A 16,065-nucleotide genomic window follows, 5' to 3' on the forward strand; every position below is an offset into this window, starting at 1 on the left:
TCTTTCCTTTTGATTAGTAATATTAACTACAAAATATGAGCTCTTCAGAATTTCCTTTTATTCCTAAATTTTGGTATAATTTATTAAAGAATTGCACTGAAAGTATTTAAACTCATCTTTGAAGCATTTTGGATTAACTGAATCTTGGGTTAGATTTTTAGTTAGTAAATCAATGTATTTAATAGTTTTAATCTTAGATTTTCTATTTTTATCTGAATAAGTATTCTAATGAGAAGAGTTGAGGTGGTAGGCTAGAATGTCAATATTGTTAATATTTCAGTTCATCACAAATTACTATACAGATTTATCACAAACATATTCAAAATCCCAGAAGACATTTTGTGAAAATTACAAACTGATTATAATTCATATAGAAATGCAATGAACCCAGAACAGTGAAAAAATTGGAAAACTAATGGTGTCAGAAAGAATATAACTTGATTTTATTTATTTTATTGATTATAAATCTGAAGTAATAAAACCTGATTGCTATTGGTCTAAGCAAAGACAAATAAATCAACAGCACAGAACAAAGTCCAGCAGTTGTCCTCCCCATATATGAATGAAGAGTGTATGGGAAGAGTCGAGGGCAATTCACCTGAAAAAATAGTCTTTGATCAAGTCAGATATCCACATACAAAACTTATACTGTAATATCTCACAAAATATATAAAATTTACAACAGATGGATCTAGGACTAAATGTTAAAATTAAATTACAAATGATCTGTAAGAGTATGAAAAAATCCTTGGAACTTTAGGTTCATCAGAGATATTTTATGTAAATATCAAAAGCATAACCCAAAGGAACAAATTGGTAAATTTGGACTTCATGAAAATCACCATAAGACACCATTAAAGAACAAAAGATGAACCATACACTGGGAAAAAGTTACAAGTCTTGTATATGATGAACTGTCATACACAGAGTGCATGAAAAAAACTCTCAAAGCCAATAATAAGAAAAATATAAAAACAGGGCAAATGATTTCATTACGAATATTTTAAAAGTATATGAATGGAATCCGCTGAATAGCATTGGTATTTCTAGGGATACCCATTAAAAACACAGTGAGAGGGCCAGGGATTTAGCTCAGTGGTTCCGGCGCCTGCCTCGCAACCTCAAGTTCCTGAGTTCGATCCCCGGTACCAAAACAAACAAACAAACAACAACAAAAAAAAACCACAGTGAGAGGCCACTGAGTATCTGACAGAACTGCTGCTGGGACTGTGAAATTGCAAAAGTACTTTGGAAAACTGTTTTTCACTTTCACTTATATCATTTATCCACTCTATACCTAGGTATTTACTTAAGAAAACTGAAAGGATATATTGACACAAAGCTATGCGCATAAACATTGATACAATTTATTTTGTAGTAACCTAAGCTGCAAACAATCTATGCTTATTGAGAGTTGATTGAACAGATTGGAGTACATCTATTGGATGGGATACTTCACATTAACAAAATGGAAAGAATTTTTGAGATATTCAACATCATGGTTAATTATGTTGAATGTTAAAACTCAAAAAAGTCACAAGCTCTATGATCTAGCATAATTAAAATTTTGGGGAACCAATGGAATGTATTATGACAAAAATCTTATTATTTGTGCCTATGTATGAAATGAGGATAAAAGGGATCTACAACATAGATTATAAAAGGGAATGAGAAAACTTTGTATTGACAGGTATATCCTTTACCCTGTTGCTATGGTTTTATGAGAATGTATATATGTCAAATTTATTAAATTGTACACTTTGCATATGTACAGTTTAATATATGTTCCAATTATCCATCAATAAACTTTTAAAATACTCTAATGTGTTATTTGAATTTATTTAATAAGATGATTTGAGTTGGCAATTGGTTATAAGATTTTCTGAGGGCTTAAATTTTTAAAAACTACATAAATATATATATATAATAATTACAGAAATTATTACTTAAGTATCAATTTTTTCTTAAAATTTGCAGTATCTAGAATTTAAAATTATAATTGTGGCAAGTAACATATCACTTAAAATGCATGGAAATCACATTTCTAAAAGAATACAAAAAACATAAGCTTCACATACAACATGCATGTTGGGTGTGTGTGTATATTTGTCTCTATGTGTTTTTTATCTTTTGAGATCAAAATAGAAATAAAGATATATAGATAATATTTCAGTGTAATAAGCTATAGGTTATTGAAGATATATCTTTGTGAAATCATGCAATTATTTAGCTCCAATTCAAATACTACCAGGAGTGCACTTCATAATTTAGACTAAATTTTAATCATTTCATTCCATAATAAAAAAGTTATGAAGTTTTACAAGCTACTTTTTGCAGATTTACTTTTTATTTTCTATTTCAATATATTTAACTGGTACATAAGAACAAAAATTATATATATTTATGTATGTCTCCTTGAGCTTTGAAGCTTGTATATATATTGTGTAATATTTAACTCAGGTTTAATATATCTAACTCCTCATTTATCATTTTCCTATAAAGAAAACATTCAAAATCATTTATCTTTTTCCTTTTTTTTATTTTATGAGTGCATGTTTGCTGTACATAATGATTACATTCATCATGAGGATATGGTACATGTACATAATGTGTCTTATTCTTTTGTCCTCCTCCCCGCCTCTCACTTTCCCCTCTCCATCTGCTTTACAAAGTGTATTATTGTTACTAGAGTTACATGTAGAATAGTGGATCCTTGTTACCACAGTCATATAAAGAACAATTTTAAAACTTATTTATTGGCATTTTTGAAGTTAATTTAGGTATTATAACCATTGTTTGTATCAGAGTTAACAATGTCCTATTTTGGGTCAACTTAGAATATACCCAACGCAGGGATACTTTTGCAAAAGCCAGAAGGCACAAATGGAATAAGTGTTTTGACCTTGAATGCACACAAATTGAACTACCTCACGCATGATATATTTCTTTATATCTATAACCTTGCCATTTCTCTTAGAGACTTATTAGTAAAAAGCCAAAAGACTGCCAAGTATTTGACTTAAAAGTTAACTTAATAAAAACATGAATACTGATAGAGGAAAAAAATATAACTTTCATTTAAAGTTAACTTTCAAAGCACAGTATTTCCCAATAGGTTAAATCGGAGGGCAATCCACAATATTTTCACTTAAATCCAAAGAAAATTGGCTTAAAAATGCTGGATGATCAGGCAAAACTTTGGATACCTAAAAACGTATTATCGCTGTGGTAAATAAAACCTTTGGAAATCATTTTCAGATGTCAAGGTATTATTTATAATTTGTCTTATACATTAAGAAGAAATTTGTTTTCAGAGCCGAGGAACTGAAAGAGTAAACACATATTTGGGTAACAGACATCTTCTCAAATAACAAGTGACTTCTAAGTTACTCTCATGGTTGCCATAGTTTCAAAATTTTGATTCAGACAGAAAATATGTATCTATTGCTATATATTACTAATATAGAAATAGATATCAGAAGAGGAACTACTCCACTATGTATATATTTTTTTATATCAATGAAAGCAATCTTTACCAAAATTTCCCCAGAATTATTTCCTCTATGGCTCCTTGGCAAAATTCATGTTACATAAGAGTGCCTAACTCAATCATTAGGCAAGGAGGAAGACCGAAATTATTGATACGTGCCATATTCACTGGGCTTTGAATTAAAGTCATCCTTCACTGCTTCAACAGAAAAATTCAAATAGATGCCACAAAAGTGTGCTATATTCACAGACATTCCCGTCTTGAGTGAATGCTCAGGTGACTGGATACTTCAGATACCTAACAGTAAATTTAAACTCTGATTCTGTAGGACAGGATATATTTAAATCTATACTTTATTGGAAACAAAATATGTAGAGAAAAAAGAATGGAGAAAGTGAAAATTATGTAAGAATTATGAATCTGTGCTGTTTTATTTTTATAGATAAGTGGCTCCCTATTAATAATTGTGTTGCATATATCATATATAATTCTTCCATAACATCAATTTTGTTGAAAACAGTATGTATTTTGCCATAATAATTTTATTAGATGGGTTGTTTTATTGGATAAGTGCAAAAACTGCCTATAAAACTAACAATGTAAATTAAATATTATCTATTCAACTTTCCTGCTTCTCCACTCTACCACTTCTTCCTTCATACTCCCTAGTAGAGAAAAAAGAAAATAATATCATTACTATTTAAGAAATTAAAAGAAACTTAAAAATAAATACTTTTAATAACTCCTCAATATTTAAAAAGTTCCTTTTAAATGAGAATGCTCCCAGATTAATAGAAAATTCCAAAACATACACAAAGGCTTCTCATACAGCATATATTATGTTCCATCGTTATAATATTTTACAGGTGCATGGTCTATCAATTATATTAATGGACAAACCCTGTATATTATTATTAAATAATTTCCTTATTAACCCACATTCACTTTTGTTTTTTTCTTTAGTATCATTTCTGTTCTAGGATCCCATTATGGACACTGTGTTTATTTACTTATTATGTCTCTTTAGGCCACTCTTTGTTGTAACAGTATGTCGTAATTTTTTGCATTTGATAATTGTTAGTATTGAGAGCACAAGCCCAATTTTTATAGAGTATCTTGTGATTTAGAATTTTATGATTATAGTTAGATCAATATTGTAGATTTTTAGTTTGATCACATTCTACTACATAAGAGTATAGCATGACTGATCATTGTTGATACTTTGCTTGATCATTTAGCAGAAGTAATGTTTGTCAGGCTCATGATCTTTTCTGCCTTAATTTTACATCATGCACTCTCTGGAAAAAAAGTCTAAATTAAGTACTAAGGATTGTGCTCAGTCTCCTTAATGGGTGGAATAATCCCAAAAATTATCTGGAATTCTTATGTTGTGGTGGATTTGTCTATATTTCATCACTTATTCAATAATTTATATATATGGTAGAGGTAATTTATTGGATTATCTTGCTTTTAATAAAGGAAGTAGTGCTAAAAATGCTTCAGTTATATCCTTTTATAATCTCTAGTGGGTTTACACAAACTTTTAACAGTTACCAAAATTTGATTTTTATTTCAATTGAAACTTTTATTGATCCCAAATTATTTCTTATGTTCAGTGTACTGCATTGCTTGGTGCCTTGTCTTTTTTCCTCTGGTGAAGAAGAAAACCTTAGCCTTCTAAAAACTATAGTAAACAAGTTTTAGGAAATGTAATGCGAGTTTACCCATGATATGCTATGAACATGAATCTCATGTCTATAAACAATGTCATATGTATCTTCCAGGAACACTAAAAATTTTTTTGAATAGCAAATATTGCACATTTCAGAGTTCAGTTGTACACTTTGAGAAAGGCCAAAAAAAGATAGTCAAGGACAAGTAAAGTGAGTTTGTGACAGCAAAGGCCAAAAATTTTCCATTTCTGTTTTCTCAACTCGTCTCTTTGAAACTCCACTGAGAGTCAGTTCTGGACTAAACATGTCTCTTGCAATTTAATTACATTGATTTAAATCTACTTTTCATATGCCTGCCATTTAAAAACAAGAAATTGTTTTCCAAGAATTGCAATTTCATTGAAACATTTCATTGATCAACATCAATTCACAAATGAAACGTGAAATACATCAAATTTATCTTGGATATTTTAATTTATAATTCTGTGCATAATGAATGAATTTAAAGATTTTCTTTGATCACACTTACTAATTTCTATGGATTACAATAAAATGATTTTCTAGGCTACATTTAAGTAAATGTTGGCTGTACAAAAAATAAAAATAAAATGGATTAACTCATTAATTAATGTAGGATTTTATGCAGAAAATATATTCTTGAATTCAGCATAGACAATATAGTTTCATTTAAATTAATTGTTCCTTGAAACCAATTACATTTGATTCTCACATTTAAATTCTCTTTTAATACATGAAATTATTAATGCCTCATGTGTCTGGATAACAAAATTTGAACTTGAATCAGTCAACAGAAGAAACAGTTTTGTAACTCATTACTATATCCACTTTTGGCAGGATAATGAGAATGTCTGCTATTACAACATATAGTATCATAGGTCTATTGAAAGTATCTTTGAATACTAAAGGATATATTCCCTTTAGATTTTAATATTAGAAAGCTTGCATTTTTGTTAAACATATTATGTAGTTTTATTTTTACAAAATAACCTTTGGTGCTTGTCTTTTTACCTTGCTGATTGAGAAGTTAAAACAAACAATTATGTTATTTCTAATAATACAAGCAGCCCTAATATTTACCATGATCCAATTCCTACCATGAGTGCTGTGGGTTTGAGTTTGAATACAATTTCCAAGTTTTATTTATTTGAATTTTAGAGTTATATACATCATAGGTACTTCAGAACAAAACTAACAACTAACATAAAAATCATAACTTGGTGGCTTATTTAAATGGTTTTGATTTTTTCTTTCCCTATATTTTATTTCAGCTAGAAGTAGGCATAAGATAGAAAAGGATACATACAAGACAGTGCAACTTTGACAGGCAGATTTTAGCTAATGTAATTAGAATAACGTTTTCATAGAACAAAGTGTTTTCTGTTAGTTTTTCTGTTTTATTTTGTTTCTTGTTTTTTTGAGACAGGATCTCTCAGTGTAGTTCAGGCTGGCCTTGAATTCACTATGTAGTGCACGCTGACCTCAAACACAGCAGTCCTTCTGCCTCAGCCTTTTGAATACTGAGATTACAGACATGTGCCACCACCTCTGGACTCCATAGAATTCCAGTTGTCAGCAAAGCTCTTTCACCTTGACAAGCTTAAATATTCTGTTCGTTAAATTGAATGGTTGTGTTGTACAAAGTAAAAAGTCAGTAGTTTTGGTATTTACTTTTTGATAATATCTTTAGTTTTGTTTATTTGTTTGTTGTTGTTGTTGTTATTTTGATACAGGCTCATGCTATGTAGTTCAGGCTGGCCTTGAAGACACTATGTAGCCCAGGATGGCCTCAAACTCACAGAGATCCTCCTACCTCAGCCTCATGAGAGCTAGGATTACAGGTGTCCCTGACCATGCCCAGTAAAGAGTTTTATCATCTTTCTAATCTCTATGGCTCCACTACATACTACCTATATTCTGGGCTTCATCTTTTGACAGATACTGTTTATTTGTTCAGTAGATAATTTTAATTGTGACTCTATTCTGGCTCCCAAAATATACTTAATATATTACCATCTTACCTTTCTACTATGATTTTAGGTCATTTTCAAAGATTACCACTTTCATCTTGTGAATATAAACATTCATATTCTGAAATTGTCACATCTAACAAATCATATTAATGACCAACATGCCTTATCCCCAGACAAGTGGAAGCATAATAGTTACCAAATATTGTTGAGGAAATGTACAGTTAATTATCCAACAAGTGTGAAATTTTTCTCAAATACTACCCAAGAACTTTCAACATGCCATATTACTCTCATATTTTCCCTTGTTTATATAGTTCAATGTGAAATTATCTTAAGCCATATTGTAAAATAGAAAATTTAATTTAAATAAATATATGCAGTAAGATTTATATATAAACCCTTACATACAGATTATTTAGGTTAATTAGGCAAATACCAACTTGTGAAAAAAATCAATAAATGTCCTATTACATAATTTTAGGTTAATCAAATTGGTTCATTAATCAAATTTGATCATTAATCAAAAATTTTCATTAGTCAGAATGACTACAAAGTTCATAAAATAGTTGATATATATTTAAGTCTTATTTATGTTTTATAGTCATGAAAATTAGAAATGAAAATGTTATATATTAGACAAGTGTAAGCTGTTTTTCACAATTTTTCTTATCAAAATTACATTATTATACTTTAGCATACATTGTTCACTTTTTAGTCTGCATTATCTTCTTTTCCTAAACATTTTTTGAGACAAGAAAAATGAGGTGATACAAATACAGCAGACTAGTATGCACGTCAGTTTGGCTAGAACATTTTTTCTGATTGGAGGAATGTAATAGCCACAATATGCCAGAAAAGAAAGTTCAAGTATGCAGTCCAAAGGAATCTGAGATCAAGGTATTCCTTCAGGGTCTCTTGAGCATGCAAAGCACTTTTGGCTAAAATCTGTTTTCCTTCTTGGATAACACTTACTATCTTTCATCAGAGGGAGATAAAACATCTAACATTAAAGTATTCAACGTTTCAATTATAAATTTCTTTTTCCAACCAGGGAAGGGAAATACACTCCTTAATGAGAGGAAGATGGTGAAGTGGTGAGGGTTGTTTTGTTAATTTTTATTTAGTTATCTTCTCCCTATATAATCTGCAAAGAGTATCAACACTATCAAATTTTTAAAAGAGGATGTTAAGAAACAGTCAAAACTCAATTAACATAGCAATTTCAGAAATACGTATGATTTAGAAACATACATAAAGCAGATGCTTCAGCTTCACCAATTACTATAAGATAAAGTTGAATATTGTGAAGTATAGCTGAAATGTCTATGCAAACATGAAAATAGTAGACATTAAATATGTGTAAAGAATTTAATAATCTGTATTACTTAAACTCTATAAAATAAAATAAGACTTAAAATTGGAAAATTATGAAATTAGGAATGAACAAGCCTGAGGATTATATTCTTTTGTTTGTTTGTTTGTTTGTTTGTTTTGGTTTGGGTTTTTTTGTTTTATTTTGCTTTGTTTTTTGAGATAGGGTCTAACTATGAAATTCAGGTTGGCCTTGAATTCACTAGGTAGCCTAGGCTGGCCTCAAATTCACAGAGATTCTCCTGCCTCAGCCTCCCAGGTGCTGGGATTGGACCACCATGCCTGGCAAGGAGGATTATATTCTAAATAATCCTATGATTAATCATGATAATTTTCCATATATTTTCCTCAAGCTATTCAAGGTTTCATATATAAGGTAAGAAAAAATAGACTTCATGTCAATTGATTTTAGATAAGCTGAAAGTCATGCTTTTCATTCACTGTGACAGTGACACAAATACACATGAGAAGCACTGGTTCTCTTAAGTAGAGAGAATGTTGATTAATTCTAAATCTATTAGAAAATACCTTGTAATATCAATGAGAGAATGTTGATTAATTCTAAATCTATTAGAAAATACCTTGTAATATCAATGAGAAATTGGACCATGATTTCATTTCCATTTAACTTTGATCACCTGTAAGTTAAAGTGTCATAGCTGCATGTGACCATGATGTATTGACTGAATACTTATCTCAGAATAGTGCTGTAAGTATGAAATAAGAAAAAAAGGATAAAATAATAAATTTAGACACCTGAAATGTACAAGGCAGCAAAAAGTAATAACATTTAAAAACATGCATGTACCGCTATATATGCATATCAAATCATATAAATAAATTAAATATTGTAATACTGAAGCATAATAAAATAAACTCAAAATTAATAAATTTTTGATAAATAAAATGATCATTCCCACCATAGTTCTCAGTCTTCATCTTTGTTTTTTATAAATGAGTTAGCAAAGGATCAGAAGATAGTTATAAAAATATGTACTAAGAATATTCATAAATGTATGCTTACTATATTCCAAGCAGTTTGTAAAACCTACTCAATTTTATAAGTTCATTCAATCCTTAAAAAAACATTGTCTCAGTCACTTTCCTCATCACTGGAATGAAATATCCAACACCCACAACTGAAAGAAGGAGAGGTTTAATTTGTCTCACAGTTCCAAATCTTCAGGCCATGTTTGCCAGGCTGAAACACAGAAGCAGTATAACAAGGGACTGGCAGAGGAAATCTGATCATATTCTAGAGGGTAGAAAGCACAGAGAAGAGGAAGGATTTGAGAAAGAAGAAAAATCCTTCCACGTCATGCCCCCAGTGACCTGCCTCTTTGAACTTGACCACACTTCTTAACAGCAACTCAGCTACATATAGGTCCCATGATGCAATCAATTTCCCAAAGCACTAACTATGAATGCATGAGGGTTTGGGAGACATACTTGATCTAAATCATAGCATTCCACTCCTATCTCCAAAAGACTGATGCATACCTCTTTATACAGAATGTATTTAGCTCTTCTCTAAACCTCACCAAAATCTTAATAGTTCCAGGACTGCTAAAAGGTCCGTCTAAAGTTATCTCTGAATCTCAAGGCAAATACTTAGCTATGTGTTCTTGTAAAAATAAAAAAGAAAGGTAAACACTTTCAAAATTCAGTGGCACAGGATTAACACTAGTATTCCAAAATACAGAAAGAAACAGAAATGGAACCAAAGCAAGGCTGAAACCTAGCAGCAAACACTCAATCTGGTAGTTTTATGTCCAGCACCTCATACAAATAATAGGAATATGGGAACTCCAAAGGACTTGAATGACTTCTTCCTCCTAAGGCATTGCTTTTTTCAGCTTTCATAGCTTCTATTTTTGGGTGGCTTTTCTCACTGCCTCAAGCTTTCCTCAAATGTTCCATGTCCCTGGTTACTCTAACTTCCTGAAGTCTCCACTGAACTTCTACCTTCACTCTCATAGCTTCCCAAACTACCCTCTCAGGGATACACTGCCTGGGCTACCTGGCCTTGGCCTTCTGGTGAAATCTGGTGGAAGCCATCCTAACCCCATAACTCTTGTCTTTTGCATGCCCCTAAAACTAGTACCATGTAGATAACATCAAGGTCTGCCACCAGCTCAATCAACAGCTAGGCCAATTTGAATCATAGCTACAGAGGACTCTGAGTGCCTGTATGGCTGAGCACTGTGAATGAAATCCTGGAAATCAATTCCTTAGATGGCCCTTATGGAACTTAATGACCTGTCACATTCTTCTCAAATGAAAGCTTTGCACCTTTGACCCTCAGAGGGGTAGCATCTTGCAGATTTCTGAAATGCCTTCAAGTCATCTTTTTATTGTTCTAATGAAAAGTACCTGGCTTCATTTTAATATTAATATTTTCAGCAACCAGGCTCTCCTCAACCAAAACTTTACAAGTCCCAACTTTACAAGCACTTGCTTCTGGCAAAACTGAATAAATTTTAAATCATTTCATGGTGCTGTTTGCTCTTGATTCTCAATACAGGTCTGCCAAAAATCCACCAGTAGTATCCCGGCCAAAGCCTGAACACTGGGATGCCTTGAAATTTCCTCCACCAGATTTATTAGTCTGCCATCCTCAATCTCAGTCTTCCATAAAAATCTTAGGACATAAACAAACTGTATGCAAATTTTTGCCAGAGCATAATACATACAGCCTGGAGTCTGACTACAAATGGAGTCCTTTTTTCTCAATCAAAACCTCTTGATCTGGACTTTTAAAAAATACAGATGTATTTCTATTAGAATTCCAGTCATCTGAGCTCTAACCAAAATCTCTTTGCTCACAGAATTTCTCTACCCAGCTTCCAAAACTTTCTCCTACTGCAAACCAGTTCCAAATGCTTCTAAACTAGATGGTTCACTCACAGCAACTACCCACTTCTCAGATACTAAAATATGTCTTAATCACTTTCTTAATACTGAGACATAATAATCAACATCTGCAATTTAAAGGAGAGATTTATTTTGGCTTACAGTTCAGAAGTTTTAGTCCATATTCAGCAGGCTCAAACACAGAAAATTGCATGGTAGAAGGGTCTATATGGAGAAAAGCTGTTCATGTCCTAGCAGCCAGGAAGCAGAGAGAGAAGGGAGGAAACAGGATGGATATGGACCCTTCCATGTCACGCCTCTGATGACCTGCCTCTCTCTACATAAACTCACATCCTCACAGCAAATCAGCTATATCACACTCATGACTCAGTCCCATTCTAAAGTACCACGTGAAGTTTTTGGAGTACGTTCTTGGTCTAACTTATAACCATTAATCTCAATTACATGGTGTCAATTTTACTGACTTGAAACTGCACAATCTTTTTTATGGGCTGGAGATGTAGCTCAGTGGCATCACATCTGCCTGGCAAACACAAGGTTCTGAGTTTGATTCTCAGAACCTTGTTAAAAAAAAAAAAAGAAGAAAGAAATAAAAGTACAGAATCTTTTTTTTATATTTGCACATATTTGTGATACATAAAAATATTCATGGTTGGGGGTTCATACATATACATATCATATCTTCTTTTTTTTCTTTTTGGTAGTGGGTATCAAACTCCGGTCCCTGCACTTGCAAGGCAGGTGGTGGAACCACTGAGCTAAATCCCCGGCGCTAGCATATCATATCTTAATGCCTTTTTTTTCCCCATTAAGTTTATTGGTACATTTTAGGTATAAAATACAGTTACATACATCATTGAGATCTTGTACCTTTACAGGAGTATCTTGGTTCTTTTTTTTCCCCTTTCCTTGCCCTTCCTTCACCCCCTCCACCCTTCCCTATTTGCAAAGATTTGTTTCCATTTTTTTCCTTCTCTCATATTTTTTCTTTTCCCTTTTTTCCTTTCCCTTACCCTTCCCACTTCCCCTGCACCTTTAGACCTTTTCTTCCTGTTACACAATATCAATTATACATTTTTTAAATTACAATATCAAGATCTAGGAGACATTACCACAGATTTTATAGAATTTAAAAGGATATAGAAAGCATGTTACAAAAATCTTTTTTGAAATAAATTTGACAACTTCTAAGAAGTACCTTGGAAGACAAATTAATGAAACTAACTCTGGAGGAAATATAAAATTTGAATAGCACCTATTAAAGAAAGTATATTCCTAGCTTGAAACCCTACCTATATGACAAGAGTAGGCTCATATACATTTTAACTGATAAATTATATCGAACAACTAAAGCAGAAAAAAAGAACACTTCTCCCCTCATTTTAGGAACTCAACGTTGTGCTATTCCTAAAACTGGATAAAGGTAATAGAGGAAAAAAGTATGGACATAGATAGAAATTTGTTTAACAAAACAAACTATTAGAAATCAGATCTGGCAGGATGTAGAAAGTGGTTTTGTTATAGGGATGGCAGTGTTGGTTCAGCATTGGAAGATCCACCCCTAAAAGTCATCATTTTAACAGAGGAAAGGAAAAAGCCTATGATCCTGTCACTAGTTGGAGAAAAAGTATTGGACTAAATTCTACAGCTGTTCATGGTAAAAGCTATCAGGAGACTAGAAGTAGAACAGAACCTTCTCAACAGATTAAATACATGTACTCCATACTTCTAGTGAGGATGCCTTATATGAATGGAGAAGATATAATGCTTTCTCTTTAAGGTGGGGAACAAAGACAGATATGCTTACTTTTTATCTGTCCATTAAACTTTGAAACATAGTCCCCACCAAAATAATCTGCCAATAAAATGACACAACTAGGATAGAATTGGCAAGGTAGAAGCAAAATCTTTATATGTAGATGAAATGATCATCTACAGAGAAAATACTAAGAAATCTCTAGAAGCCCCTAGAACTTGTACTTGAATTTAGGAGGATTAGAAAACACAAGGCATATATAAAAATTCAGGTCTGTGTATACTTGCTATAAATGAAGAATTGGACATTGAAATTTAAAAGTTATGTAGGAGTACAAAGGACCTAGAAAAGTTAAAAAAAAACCCAAAAAAACAAAAACAGTGTTGGAAGACATTTAATACCTAATTTTAAGACTTCTTCTAAAGCTATAGTAATCAAGGCAGTGTTGGTGTAAGGAAAGACATATAGATCATTTGAATAAAACAGAGAATCTAGAAATAAAACCACACACATATGGTCCACTGAGTTTTGAAAGATTATTTGACATTAGCATTTTATAGAATATAAACTCAATTCAAGAGCCGAGGAAGAGATAGTGTCTTCAGCAATTGCACTAGAACACCTGGTATCTGTATATAAAAAATAAACATCAACCCTTTATTTCCATACATGAAAATATCTTGAAGGGATCTATGAACCTACATATGAAAGCCTAAAAGTATGAAACTTTAAGAAGTTATAAGGGAAAAGGTTTATGAATTCAGGGTAGGCAAGAACTACATAGTATACAAAAGACATGATGTATAAAAGAAAAAAATTGATAAATGAGATTCCATCAAAATTTAGAACTTTCAATGACATCATTAAAATGAAGAGTCATCCTTAAACAGACCATATTTCCAATGCATATAACCTATGACCAGAATATATAAAGAATTCTTAGAGCTCATTAATAGACAACTCAATTAAAAAGTAGACATAAGAAAATGAGAAATAGACAGTACAGCACAAGGAAAGGTGTGCAACTCTAGAATCAGAAATATAGTAATCAGTACAATAACAAGATTGAATTATACACTCATTAGGGAGATGAAGTTAAAAGTTTTAAAAACCTTATCATGACTTTTTCTTTTTGTTGGATTCTTCCCCTTTGCATTTAATTTGTCACACCCAATGGATTCATTCTGCTGGGTTTCCTGGGGTTGTGATCCTCATTGTCTTTTCCTAGGGTATTGTCTAAAATTTTTTGGAGTGCCAGTTTGATATTCATGAAGTTCCTGAGGTGCTCTTTATCATGAAAGTATCTTATTTCTCTATCAATTTTGAAAGATAGTTTTGCAGGGTACAACAATCTGGGTTGGAGGCTGTTTTCCTTTAAGGCTTGAAATCCATCACTCCAAGCTCTTCTTGCCTTGAGGGTTTGCACTAAGAAGTCTACTGTGATTCTGATGGGCTTTCCTTTGTATGTGATTTGTTTCTTTTCTCTCACTGCTTGTAGAATTTTGTTCTTCTGTTGGATTTCTGGAATCCTAACTATTACATTCCTATACGTAGGGTTTTTTTTGATCAAGGCTAGCTGGAGTCCTATATGCCTCACTTATCTGTATGTCAAATTCTTTTCCCCTCCTTGGGAAGTTTTCTGCCATCACTTCTGTGAACAGTTTTTTCATGTCATCTGCACTCTCTCCTCTTTCTTCATTGATTCCAATCAGTCTTATGTTATTCTTCTTTGCATCGTCTAGCAGCTGCTGAATTGATTTCTCGTGTTCCCTTATAATTTTGAAGCAATTTTTCTTTTTCCTGTTCACTAATTGCAATCTTTTCTTCTATATCTGAAATTCTATCCTCACATTGGTTCATTCTGCTACGCAGACTTTTGATGGAGTTTTTAATCTCCTGGAAATTTGTTTGCATCTCTTTTATGGATTCCATTTCTTTCCTATGTTGGGATTTCATCATGTTCCTCGGATCCTCTATTTTTTTTTATCTGTCTCCTCTCTAGATTTATTAGTCATGTCTTGCACCATAAACAAAATCTTTGCTGTTATCTGAGTAATTATTTCTGATTTCATTTTTCCCAAATCCTTTTTTGTTGCCAGTTCAGAAAACCCATGTGGTTGAGTATCAGATTGTTCCATCTTGTTTCCCTTTGAGGTTGCTATAGGTGATCCAGAAGTCTGTTTTTGAGGCTTGTTTACATGTCTTCTCATTTCCCCGGGGTGGGGAGGTGCTTCTGGTACCCACATAGCTCACCTCCTCTGCCCTAGAAGCTTGGGATGGTAGCAGGAAGCCTCCTTCTGGGTGCTGGGACCAGCTCTGATTCTCTGTCCTAGGAGTTGGGATGGTGGCAGGGGAGCTTCCTTCTGGGTTCTGGGATATCTCAATGTTTTTTACTTCTCCTTCCTCTTCCCACTATCCTGTCTGCATCCATCCCTAAATCCCCTTCACATCTACAAAAGGTGGGCTCCCTTTTTTCCTATCATTGTCTTTTATTTTGTTCTTTATATTGCTGTATTTATGTAATATTTAACCTTCTATGTTTTATTTAGTGTATGTTTTAGTGCATCCACTTTTCTACAAATGACTGAAACTTATCCTTCCTTATGGCTCTTACTTCATGGTGTATACTATATTTTCTTTACTCATTCATCTATTCATGGTATCTTAGTTACTTTTGTTGCTGAGACAAAATACCCATCCCCAAAGTTAAAGGAGGAAAGGTTTATTTTGGCTCACAGTTTGCAGAGGTTTCAGTCCAAAATTGGCTGTCTCCAAGTCAGGGTGGCATGGCAGAGAGGTATCACAGAGGAGAAACAGTCCATGGCACACCGAAACCAGCAAAACTAATCAAGCAAAAGCCACTTTCTATCCCTTATATTTTATCCAGGATACCTGACCTTAGGGTGGGTA

The 16,065-nt window shown here is 32.6% G+C and overlaps 1 protein-coding gene across 1 annotated transcript in view; it reads right to left on the reverse strand.

Annotated features, from left to right (window-relative positions):
• Klhl1 (kelch like family member 1) overlaps positions 1-16,065 on the reverse strand; it is a 422,969-nt gene that overhangs the window by 225,523 nt on the left and 181,381 nt on the right. The gene's annotated exons all lie outside the window — the stretch shown is intronic.

This window comes from Heterocephalus glaber, unplaced genomic scaffold (assembly GCF_053883595.1).
Source record: "Heterocephalus glaber isolate CG9 unplaced genomic scaffold, H.glaber_assembly_v1.0 deba00001577, whole genome shotgun sequence".
Taxonomy (NCBI): domain Eukaryota; kingdom Metazoa; phylum Chordata; class Mammalia; order Rodentia; family Bathyergidae; genus Heterocephalus; species Heterocephalus glaber.